Raw genomic sequence first — 12,345 nt, forward strand, 5'->3', positions numbered from 1 at the left:
CGTCAGCGTTTCCCATTTTCACGAACCATGTTTCTTGTGGCGTGTACGGCGAACTCGGCGCTCTCGAAGGCAGCGCGTGGACCGGCCCGCAACGAGTGCGGCGGGAGATGGGTCAGCTGCTGCGGTGGCGCGGACCTGCGAGCCTCCGATTCCGCGACGGCGCGATGCGACGCTGGTGCTGCGTTGGCGTGAGGCGACGACCCTCTGCGTAGACGCGGTGCGCCCACGCTCTGGCTCTGCGTTGGCGCGATGCGACGCCCCTTCACCTATTCCTGTACTCTGTTTCTGCTGATTCTCCACCCTTAACCCCACACCTGGCACCAAATTTGTTTCTCCTCTTGTCGTGTCCCACTGACGAGTCCTGACAGGGAGTAGAAGGACTGCAAGAATGTGCGTCAAAGAACTTACTTGACGGGAAGTCTCGTGCTTGTGGGCTGCCTTCTGTGCACCTACTCCAGTGAAATGAGGGCTGTAGGGTGAGTTAGAATACCGAACTCGGCTGGGATCTCAGGGTACAATGGATGCAATCATAAATCAGTGCATGAGGATATATACACTGGAAGCACCCCTGGCACATCCGTTTTATAAACAAGTCTCTATACAAAGTTAACTAACTGACAACTTAGTAGTTTAACTTCTCATAATTCCCTGAGTTTAAGTCCCAATATCGGAGAGGCAGGGGCGCCGGACTAAGTGTTGACTACATGGAAATAAGTCTAAGTCTCCTCATAGTTACGCCGCACTGCGCTGCGATCTCACAGCATCAGAACTCCAGCTAAACCAAATCTGAGCCGGCCGGAGTGGCCGAACGGTTCTAGGCGCTACAGCCTGGAACCGCGCGACCGCTACGGTCGCAGGTTCGAATCCTGCTTCTGGTATGGATGTGTGTGATGTCCTTAGGTTAGTTAGGTTTAAGTAATTCTAAGTTCTAGGGGACTGATGACCACAGCAGTTAAGTCCCATAGTGCTCAGAGCCATTTGAACCATTTGAACCAAATCTGACCGACCGACCTGCTGCTCTATCACTGTCCTCACTCCCCCAACAATATGGCGGCTAGCCTTTTTATAGCAGTATTGCACCCGGCACCACTTGTTCTAGAAGTTTCCAGTACTCTTGAGCATTGCGTGTGCTTCACGCCGTAGCACGCGAGGCCTATGTGACGAACAGGCCGTACGCTGCTGTCCAAAGGTTGCGTCTTGCGACGGCTCTCGAGCCTCGTGATGCGGCTTTAGCCTACTTTTATTTTGTTAATGTCAGGAGGCATTGTTCCATTTAAAAAGTCTATGTTTACACTAAAAAACACTTTCTAAGTATTATTACAGTCTGTTGATTGACTATGTGGGGTGTCGTAGCATCGGTGTTGCACGATTTCAGCAAGACTACAACAAAACCAGTTACTTATTATTAACGTAACATGAGGTTTTATTTAATCACTGCTTTTCCCGGCTAGTGATCGTTATTTTGTTAAAGAAATCTACACCTGTGAACGTGTAGCAATGTTGTCTGTCAAGCAGTGTAAATGGCACTGACTTCGTTCACAAAGTGATCATATACAACCAGAAAACCAGCTAAATGCATTTTAAGTAATCTCAACTATACAAGAGTAATGATTTTTAGCAATCTTCAGTGCTGTTGCATAACAGTCTCATTACTAGTTACATATCGCCTATCTAATTTACCACTACTCGTTTCTTTAAGCGAAATGAACAGTTTTGTCACACAATACCACACGCACACAACACTAATTATTGTTTCCTGTCAAAATATTTCATAAAATTTGTTACGAAATAACCAGGCTTCATACATCAGCAGAGAACAATTTTTATTACGTAAAATGCTGTTTGCATAGACATAAGTTCACTATATTTAAAGATTATTCACAATCTAAGTGGAATTTATTAACTCCGAGTGTGCTCTGGATCACCAGTACGCAATTGTTATTGCAGTAATGACCATCAAGATTTATGTCTGTATAAAAATTCAATTTAAAACTGCCGCTGCAATATTTCACTAAGATGGCGGCTAACATAAAATAGTCACTTACCGATTCTCCTTCAGGCGCTGTTTTATTACCAACAAACAATATATATAAAATCTTCTTCTGTACTTTTACTATATGCATTAACATTTAAAAGTATTTCTCAATGTTAATCGCTTAATATTCAGCATTTACCAATAACCCACGCTGTAGATCAACGGCGCTAATGACTGCACTCCACTGTAGCTGATCAGAAAGCTTAACATTTATAATAGGAGGAAAATCATTGTGAAATAAAAGTCGAAACAAAGTGGATTCATTTCAATGACACAGAAACTCTATTTTTCAGATATTACTTAACAACATAATATAGTTTGTTACAGACCTCTGTGTTACGAGACATCAATCACATCCGATCAGTGCAAAAGTTCGAACAAGAAGAAGGATTATTCTAGAAGAATCATAGATAACAAAAGATTGAAATCTTCATTATCTTTTTCCATGAGTGTTGTCTGAGACATAATTTCTTACAGAATATTAAATTATCATTGACAATAATTATTTATTATTTTATTGTCGATGAAGTCCTTTTTATTAATATCACGAGAATGTTCATTCGCACTCCACACACAACGCTGTCGCGAATATGATTCTGAATAAAATGCAGGCGTGGATATTACAGCTAACAATACGAGCTGTATTGTTAGCAATCCATTCTGTGAAAACCGCCCATCAATGGCACTTTCCATTTCCGCAATATTTGCGGTGCAAGTTTTAGATGAGTCACTCTGTATATTAAATAAATAATTTTACTGCTTACAGGTTAACTACTATCAAACTATGGCAGCTGCATGGTGAAAAAATGTGGCTTTTTTATTCGTGGTTGTGCTAGTAACATCTACAGGAGTCATTGACTCCTGGAATGGAAACTTTTTCAGTTTTGTCGGGATATATGGCCTGAGGATCTGTGTGGCATCGTTTAGTGCAAATAGAGTAAGATTATTTATTACTCTTTTTATTGTTCAGTATACATATCTTAGCTGTAGCCTCAGTGACGGCAGGTTGCTGTATAGACTATAGGCAATAGTGGAATCTGTTGCCATCAGCGGCAGACTGAGGTTCTGCCGTCCGTAACATAGGCCGGTGACTCGTGGTCTGGCGGGTTGCCTACTTGCCGACCAGCAGGCGCTTCCCATGTGGCAGATCTGCTGCGAAGGAGCAGTGACCTCTTTGCGTGTTTGATCGATTCAAACGCCGCCTCTAGTCACTGTCCGCTTTATCCTATCAGATGGACCACCCTGTCAGGTACCATGATGTCTGATGTAGTGATATGTGCTGATTCTGGCCTGCCAGTTTCGTAGGCTCTCAGGTTCATACGACACCGAAGTATAATAGCAGCTAGTGCCTTAAGCTGGAATGGTGTTGGTGGACCTGTGGACTACCCACCGGTGGCAGTTTCAGTGCTGGACTCCGGTATTAGTTATCCATACTTACGGAACTGATGTCATTACACCAGGCAGCTAGAGTATCACTGGCACTGTGTGACAATACTGAAGCAATCATACGCAATATATTACAATACAATAAGCAGAGAATCGATTGTGTACAACATGGATACAATCAGTCCTACTGATCGACTGCCCATAGACTGGCTGGTCGGGGTATTTGTTGAAATGAGGAGAGGCCTTACGGTGCGTCGTCATTCATAATGACTAAAACGGTCCAGTTTATTACGAGTGGTCAACGGTTCCTGTTTCTGCTACATTTACTTAAAGGGTTTTTTTCAGTACGATCTGCGTTGTTGTGTCCAATCTAGTGCATCGTACTAGATGTCACAAGAGCAACGAAGGCAGTTCGGTGGCTTTTTGTCTTACATTTTACCGCTTAGCTCGTTGTCTCTCTCACACAGAAATGTTGATGTTGCTCGCATGGTGACTGACGAACTGCGTCGAAAAATTTACGCCTTGCAGCCTTTACACCTCCCTGTACTAAAACAATGCTAGGCTATGGGGACTTAGAAAATTTTACTCTCTCATTTCCATACTATCTTAGAGAGTTTGGAACAAAGTAGGTCCAAAGAAAAGTTATTGGTTAGGCATTACTAATGGTAACGTGGCACAAAAATGGTACACGTACATGAATAATTTGTCTGTGTTCACAATCCGCCTTTACGATTCCAAAATTCCAGGTTAACTTTAATTAAACACTGTTTGCATGTTTCGTTATTTATCGGAAATACTGAAGACATGAAGTCACCTTCACAAACATTTTTACTGTTGGTAGAACAATCGGGAATTGCTCCTTATTGTCCTCAACGTTACCTACACCGTATCAGTTAAATTTATTAAACCTCCCGTGAATTAAAATTTCGTCTACAAAAGTTGGTGTGAAAATGTAATGCTGCAATCATCGCTGCAGATTCGACTGGCAGCACGATTCTTTTATCAATGACAAATTGCGTAAAACTAAACGACAAAAGACATGCGGAAATGAATCAAGACCACTGCGCAATATACTTTAGCCGTAAACGCAAGATAGCTAAAAAATGGTGTGCTGAGTTCTTAGCCAGCCATCGTCGATATCACTATCGGCCAGACGTCGTACCATTCAGGGCCTACATAGATCTTGGTACCACCTCTGTACGCTCCTGGTAACTAGTGGTAGCCTTCTGCACCAACTGTAGTTTCTGTGTGTTATCAGATGTAGCTTTTAATTGTTGTGAAATGTCTCTCGTGACTGTCGGAAGCCGTGAGAAGAAAGCATACCACTAAATAACGTCGTTTTAAACATCAGTTGGAAGCATGCTTACCACTAACGTAATTTTACCACAAGACATGAGAAGTACACTTACCACAAAATTAATATATTTTTTTCTTTATTTTATATATTTCACTCGAGCAATGCATCTTCAGAACTGTGGAAGTACAATGTGTTACACCACCATACAATAAGATAAATTTACCATATTCAGCTTACAACATGATAATTTACATTACGTTGCCGAACGCCACTCATTACAAATATCGGCCTGTGTTTATCACTGCCGTCATACATAAGACGGAGTAACTTGGTTGTTTTCAGTTAAGGTAAACTCCCTGGTCAGGTGCAGTCTAAGACTGAATAGCAAGAGATACCATTTCTTGTTGAGCGAGTCGAAGCCCAATCGATATGAACTTTCATTGAAACTACCTCATGAAGCTCTATGTAAAGCTATGTAATACAAAAATTCTTATATCACTAAACTATGACATATATCCGCCACTTTTTCAGGTATTCGCCTGTACAAGTGTAAAGATATACCAGATTATTAAAATAGTAATAAAAGGACACAGTAAAATTACAGATTAAAATTATAATTGTCACTTTTACGGGCGTTAATATGCATCTCATGTTTATAACAGGCATTAAAACTGACCGATGTTAACGTAACTCAAATATAATGTTCATATGTGGTGGCACAATTCCTGTTACATTTACAATTATTAGAGTGCAGTATCCCGAGAGGAATATGTTTACAACATATATATTTATTTACAAATCACATATTTGGTACATATACGTTTTTACGAGGGCTATCCACAAAGTACATTACGACATTACGTTTTGGAATTAAAAATAAATAAAGTATTGGAATTTTTTTTATTATATACAGATGAAAGCCACACTTCAATACTACTTTTCTACGTAGTTGCCATTTAAATTAAGGCACTTATCGTAGCGATGGACGAGCTTGGAAATTCCTTCGTCGTAAAATTCGGCCGCCTGCGCCTTCAACCACGTGGTTACCTCTTCTTGAAGCTGTGCGTCGTCATCAAAACGCTGCATAGCCAACCACTTCTTCATTGCTGGGAATAAGTGGAAGTCGCTCGGTGCCAGGTCGGGACTGTACGGCGGATGAGGAAACAACTCCCACTTAAAAGATTCGTGAACTTCACGAGTGGCATTTGCCGTATGGGCCCGGGCGTTGTCGTGAATCAGCAAGATCTTTAAGCCCAACTTTCCCCTGCGCTTATTTTGTATTGCTCTTCTGAGGTTGTGCAGAGTTTGGCAATACCTTTGAGAGTTTATTGTAGTGCCTCTTTCCAGGAAATCCACAAAAATCGTATTTCTACCGGGTTACTGATTAACCACGTTGTTGAAGGCGCAGGCGGCCGAATTTTACGACGAAGGAATTTCCAAGCTCGTCCATCGCTACGATAAGTGCCTTAATTTAAATGGCAACTACGTAGAAAAGTAGTATTGAAGTGTGGCTTTCATCTGTATATAATAAAAAAAATTCCAATACTTTATTTATTTTTAATTCCAAAACGTAATGTACTTTGTGGATAGCCCTCGTACTTATACCCAGGAAGGTAACAAATGAGAAATTACACGGAGCTTTTGTATTTAAATTAGCAAGACCATTCATGTTAGCTCTGCTGACGTCATAAAGATGGTAAAGAGTTGCCACTTTTACGGGTATTAACGCATTTACAAGATTCATAACTGGTGATAAATACATTTTAAATTAACAGAAAAAAGAAATTAAAATTGTCTTTTCAGACGCTGACTTACGTATGTCGCACTTGTAAATACCTCATGAAAATCATTAAAACCACCTACAACTAAATGCATATGATTGCAGGAGCAGAACACGGCAAGAGTATTCGTCTAAAGATTAGAGTTTATGGAAACACAATTTAAAAAAAACGGTGTATGAAATTTTCACATTTAAGTAAAACGGCAAATATTCTACCTAGATTGGCAGTGATAACATCACAGGGCTGGTAATGAAACGCCGCTTTTATAGGCACGAAGACGCACATCTAAAATTAACCACTATTTAAACATGATATGGTAAAAAGCAAACCAAAAGTGTAATAGATGTTTTAACAGGCGTTAAGGTAGCAAGCACAAAACAAGCAGTCATGTCGTCACTAAAAGTCTTGCAACCGTCATACTCTTCAATTATTATGTTTATAATGTGATGCCAGTTACATTTATTGGCATAGTTTGTTCCCATTACGGCTCAGTGTGGGACAATTATTATGATCGTCTAATACCGTCAGCGTGTAAACATGAACGGCGTGCGACACACGGAACGCTTTTTCTACTATTTGCAAGTGGACTGCAAGCGCCAAGAACACTCATGAAGCAGAGTATTAAGCGCCATATTTCCACTGTATGTAACTAAGGTAGTAGTCTATGGGAATAAGGACACAATTTAAACCGAGGCTTCCTATAACTATTTTGGTTTAATCACGTGACACGGTGAAACACCAAGGAAGCATCAGTTACTGTGAAAGGGATCGTGTATGGTTCAAATGGCCCTGAGCACTATGTGACTTAACATCTGAGTTCATCAGTCCTCTAGAACGTAGAACTACTTAAACCTAACTAACCTAAGGACATCATACACATCCATGCCCGAGGCAGGATTCGAACCTGCGACCGTAGCGGTCGCGCGGTTCCCGACTGAAGCGCCTAGAACCGAGGCATCGTGTACAGTAAGTTGTTGACATATCTCGTATATATGCTTCCGGGTATAGACAAATCTCAGATAAAGATTCTAAAAATGGAACACGTTTGAGAATAAAACAGCCGTCTGTTACAAGCTTTTTACTATCAAATTACCGGTAACGTTAATTCCTGCAGACATTGCATGACCGTTTCATGCGCGGCCAGCTACGGGTTTAGTTAGTTACTAGGTCCCAAGTGCCTGTCTACAGTACGTTACCGAAAAACAGGAAGAATCCATTCATATTAAACTCGTTCTGATTGTTTAACAAAGTGTGTGGGTTTCTGTTCTTTTCAATGACGATTCCCAATTGTTCCATTACATTCAACGCAGAACCTTTATCTACAATGTGAACAACTTTCATACTATCCTGAATGTCACCTAAAATATGGTTGTTTGCGTTCAGGTGCTCGCCCTATTCTTTACAATTTGAAGGCAGATTACAGTGTTCTCTACACGGCGTCCGAAACGGTCTTCCTGTCTGGCCGATATATGTACTTTCACAATTCTGACAATTAACTGCATATACACCTGACCTACTGTATTTATCCTTAACGACAGTCTCCCTGTGTTTCGAAACACATCCTAGCGACTTACTTGTCCTAACTGCGACGGTAAATTTATGCCTGGGAAAACGTATGTCAATGCAGTCAGTTACAGAACCTTTATATGTGAGTGCAATGTAGCATTTTCTTTCGCCTCGATTATTTATATTACTGTGTTTCGCCGGCTTATTTTTCCTTACTATACGATGTGACTTCGCCACAATACGTTCCTTACTGCAACCTTTTTAATAGTCTATAGCTCTCTAGCTTTTTCCTAGTCTGTGAAAGGAAACTGTAACGTTCTATACAAGGTACGCAAAGTATGCTTCTTTGTGCTGACTGCTGGGATGTATTCCCAATAGTAATTCCTAAGTACGTGGGATTTCTGCAAGCTTTAAAAATATGTTTCCTGTTCATTCTGTTAACAGACACATCGAGAAAATTAATGCTAATTTCAGACTCATCCTCTAGCGTGACAGTAGTTTTTGGATGCAATTGATTTGGTTTGTCAGTTACCTCAACTACCCCACCTGGCTAGCAGCGCGGTCTAACGCTCTGCTTCCCGAGCGGGTAGGCGTGCCGGTCCCTGGCACGAATCCGCCCGGCGGATGGTTTCTAAGGCGGTTTTCCATCTGCCTCGGCGAATGCAGGCTGGTTCCCCTTATTCCGTCCCAGTTACACTATGTTGGCTATTGCAGCGCAAACACATCTCCACATACACTTACACCATAATTACCACGCAAACATTTTTGGTTACACTCGTCTGGTATGACACGTTCCTGGCCTGTTATGGGTTTGGGAACCACTGAGGGCTACGGCGGGACGAAACCTCTCCGTCGTTTCTAGATCCCCGGATCGAGACACAATACCTCAACTATTTCTTGTTTCGTTCCTCGAAATAAAACTGTACAGTCGTCTACGTAACGACAATAATACAATATTCTCTATTTTATGTCAGGGTAAGTGCCGAAAAACCCAAGTTCCAAGCCATTAACGAAAATTTCTGCCAGGGAGCTTGATAGACAGTTGTCTATCACTAGTCCATCACCCATTAGGTAAAATGGTGTTTTAATTTATAACTTTACTATGTCCCTTTAAAATTATTTTCATAGCCGGCTATGTTTTTAGACTTGCATGAGTGAACGCACGAAAAGTCTGCGGATATTTGTCATATTAGTGTCTTTTTATATTATATAGTTTTACACAAGGCATCACAAGGCAGTTTCAACTAAAACGCAATTCGATAAGGTTTTGACACGCTCAACAACAAATGGTATCTCTTGCTGTTCAATCTCAGAATGCACCTGGCCAGAGAATTTACCTTAACTGTAAAACCAACTCACTCTATTTTATACATAATGGCGGCGCTATACGCAGGCCAATATTTGTAACGAGTGGTTCTCGGCCAACTAATATAAATTATCATGTTGAAAGTTGAATCTGTTAATTTATCTTATTTTATGGTGGTGTAACACATTGTATTTCCACAGCTCTGAAGATGGTCGCGTTGGTAGAATGAAATAAAGAAAATGTTACATGCTCTACAATTTTAATTTCTAACGATCGCTGTTCGCGTGCAGACAAATGCCAGCACTCGCTATATAGGGCTACATCATACCACTTCTGCATGTCCCTGACATCTTGTCGTACTACGCCGTGCTAGGTGTACAGAATCTACTACAACTATCAGTTTCTGTTTGTCGTGAGGTAGCTACTGCTGCCACTTCTACAGTCGAAACACAATGCTGGTCGAGAACCTGTCGTCTGCTGCTATAGAATTCCTAATGTTGCCTGTCATTAGCTACTTCCACCAAATTACAAGGTATCCAACAGCTTCCAGCCATAGACTCGCATATCTTGTCAATAAGTTTGGAACTAATGCTATGGTTAATCGGCGAACCATCGTCTTGTTTTATCTCTGGTGTCTTCAGTATGTTGTAGACCCATCATCAGATACCTTTCCCACATCCAAAGGTAATCTGCTACGTAACCCACCAACTGTCACTGCAGTGACGCCAGGGAAAACTAATGAATTCAAGGATGCAGGTTAGCCACAGTTCCGTTTCACATCAGTTCCTCTGCAGAATGTGCAGTAGAACATTGACGAGATGTTCCTACTCCCTAAGAGTGCAACGGGAGGGGAGTGGGCGCTATCTTTCAAATCTTTAACATAATGTAGAGCTTCAGCAACCGTGAGTTGTTCAGACAATAAGAAATTCAGCCTTCAGTTGCAAGGTAAAATTTTTTTCTTTACCTAGTTATCGATGCCAATAATGGTATCTTCTTCAGAACCAAGAAATTAACCCATACGGACATATACTAAACACTGAAATACATCATCAATCTAATGATTTCATAATAAGAAAAAATCGTGATGTTTATAAAAATTACATCTTTCAACGGTAAACAACCTGCTACCTGTTTCTGACGTTAACTGATGTTCTGCGTAATTTCGAAGCCTGAAGGAAAAATAGCAAGAGAGAGACTGAAAGCGTAAGACAAACCTGCTTGATCAATAACATATCAAAAATAGAAATCAAGTCTGTCGACAAATTTTCATAAGTAACTGCTTTTGGTATGAGGTTATAATTTCTTATTCATATATAATTACTTAGTCATATATCACTCATTTATTTTCTCACCTTGGAAGTAATACAGACTATTGAAACACGAGTGGGCGGCAGATTGATCAAGAGAGACAGTAGCTACACCATAAGCGAAGCTTGAGACCAAGCGTCACCTGACAGCCACTTCCGCGCCCAATCAATGGAGACCATGGAAGCACTTCGTGTACGGGGTTTGCCCTCAGCCTTCGGTAACCCACCGCCCCCTCCGCCTACCTCCCACCGCCACCACCACTTAAGCCGACGTGGCGTGCGACCGGCTAGTGGAGGTAGGGATGGGAAGCGATCATAGTACAAAGAAGACAGGATGGTTCAAATGGGTCTAAGCACTATGGGACTTAACATCTGAGGTCATCAGTCCCCTAGGCTTAGAACTACTTAAACCTATCTAACCTAAGGACACCACACACAATCATGCCCGAGGTAGGATTCCAACCTGCGACCATATCAGCCACGTGGTCCCAGACTGAAGCGCCGAGAACCACTCGGGCACAGCGGCCAGCAAGGCAGCATGTAGCGAAGACTCTCATTCTATAGGTATCACCTGAAGATGACTGCAAGATATGCTGTCGAGATATCGTGTGACGAAGGCGATTGCACCCGGATGGACACTCGAAAACAGTACAGACAGTATTTCACAAGTTAGCTCAAATGCTACATATGCCTCCTTTGACTGTACAGGTGGTTACAGGCTGGTTATTTACACATAACATAGTGGCTCAAATGGCTCTGAGCACTATGGGACTTAACATCTGTGGTCATCAGTCCCCTAGAACTTAGAAGTACTTAAACCTAACTAACCTAAGGACATCAACACATCCATGCCCGATGCAGGATTCGAACCTGCGACCGTAGCGGTCACGCGGTTCCAGACTGTAGCGCCTAGAACCACACGGCATTACATAGTATTTTGACTTTAATGAAAGTATGTATATTAGTCACTGATGTTACTTATGTAATTAGTGGACCACTGTTAAAGTTAATAGCAACAAAAACCATTATATTCTGTACTACAGATTCTATTAACTTTCAATTAAAAATTGTTTTTAGAATACTTGTCATCCATAAAAGCAGATTTCAGTGCCAGTCATAATTTTTCTACCCAACAAAAATATTTTTTTATTGAGTAAGTGAACAAAGATTTATATGGGTGCACATAAACTGAAGAACCAAAGAGACTGGTACATCTGCCTAATATCGTCTAGAGAGGCACGCAGAAGTGCCCCAACACGACTTGGCATGGACTCGACTAATGTCTGAAGCAGTGCTGGAGGGAACTGACACCATGAATCCTACAGGGCTGCCCATAAATCCGTAAGAGTACGAGGGGATGGAGATCTCTTCTGAACAGCACGTTCCAAGGCATCCCAGATATGCTCAACAATGTTCATGTCTGGGGAGCTTGGTCGTCAGAGGAAGTGTTTAAACTCAGAAGAGTATTCCTGGAGCCACTCTGTAGCAATTCTCGACGTGTGGGGTGTCGCATTGTTCTGCTGGAATTGCCCAAGTCCGTCGGAATGCACAATGGACATGAATGGATGCAGGTGAGGAGGGAGGATGCTTACGTACGTTGAAAGACGTAAACATTGCCGGCGATGGGCGAGGCATGACAGAATCTCTGACCAGAGAGTAGTTTATCGTTAGCTGTTGCTAGTCTGCGCTTGACCGCGCGAGTCGACAGTAGTAGTTCTCTGTCGACA

Source organism: Schistocerca cancellata, chromosome 1 (genome assembly GCF_023864275.1).
Source record: "Schistocerca cancellata isolate TAMUIC-IGC-003103 chromosome 1, iqSchCanc2.1, whole genome shotgun sequence".
In the NCBI taxonomy this organism is placed as follows: Eukaryota; Metazoa; Arthropoda; class Insecta; order Orthoptera; family Acrididae; genus Schistocerca; species Schistocerca cancellata.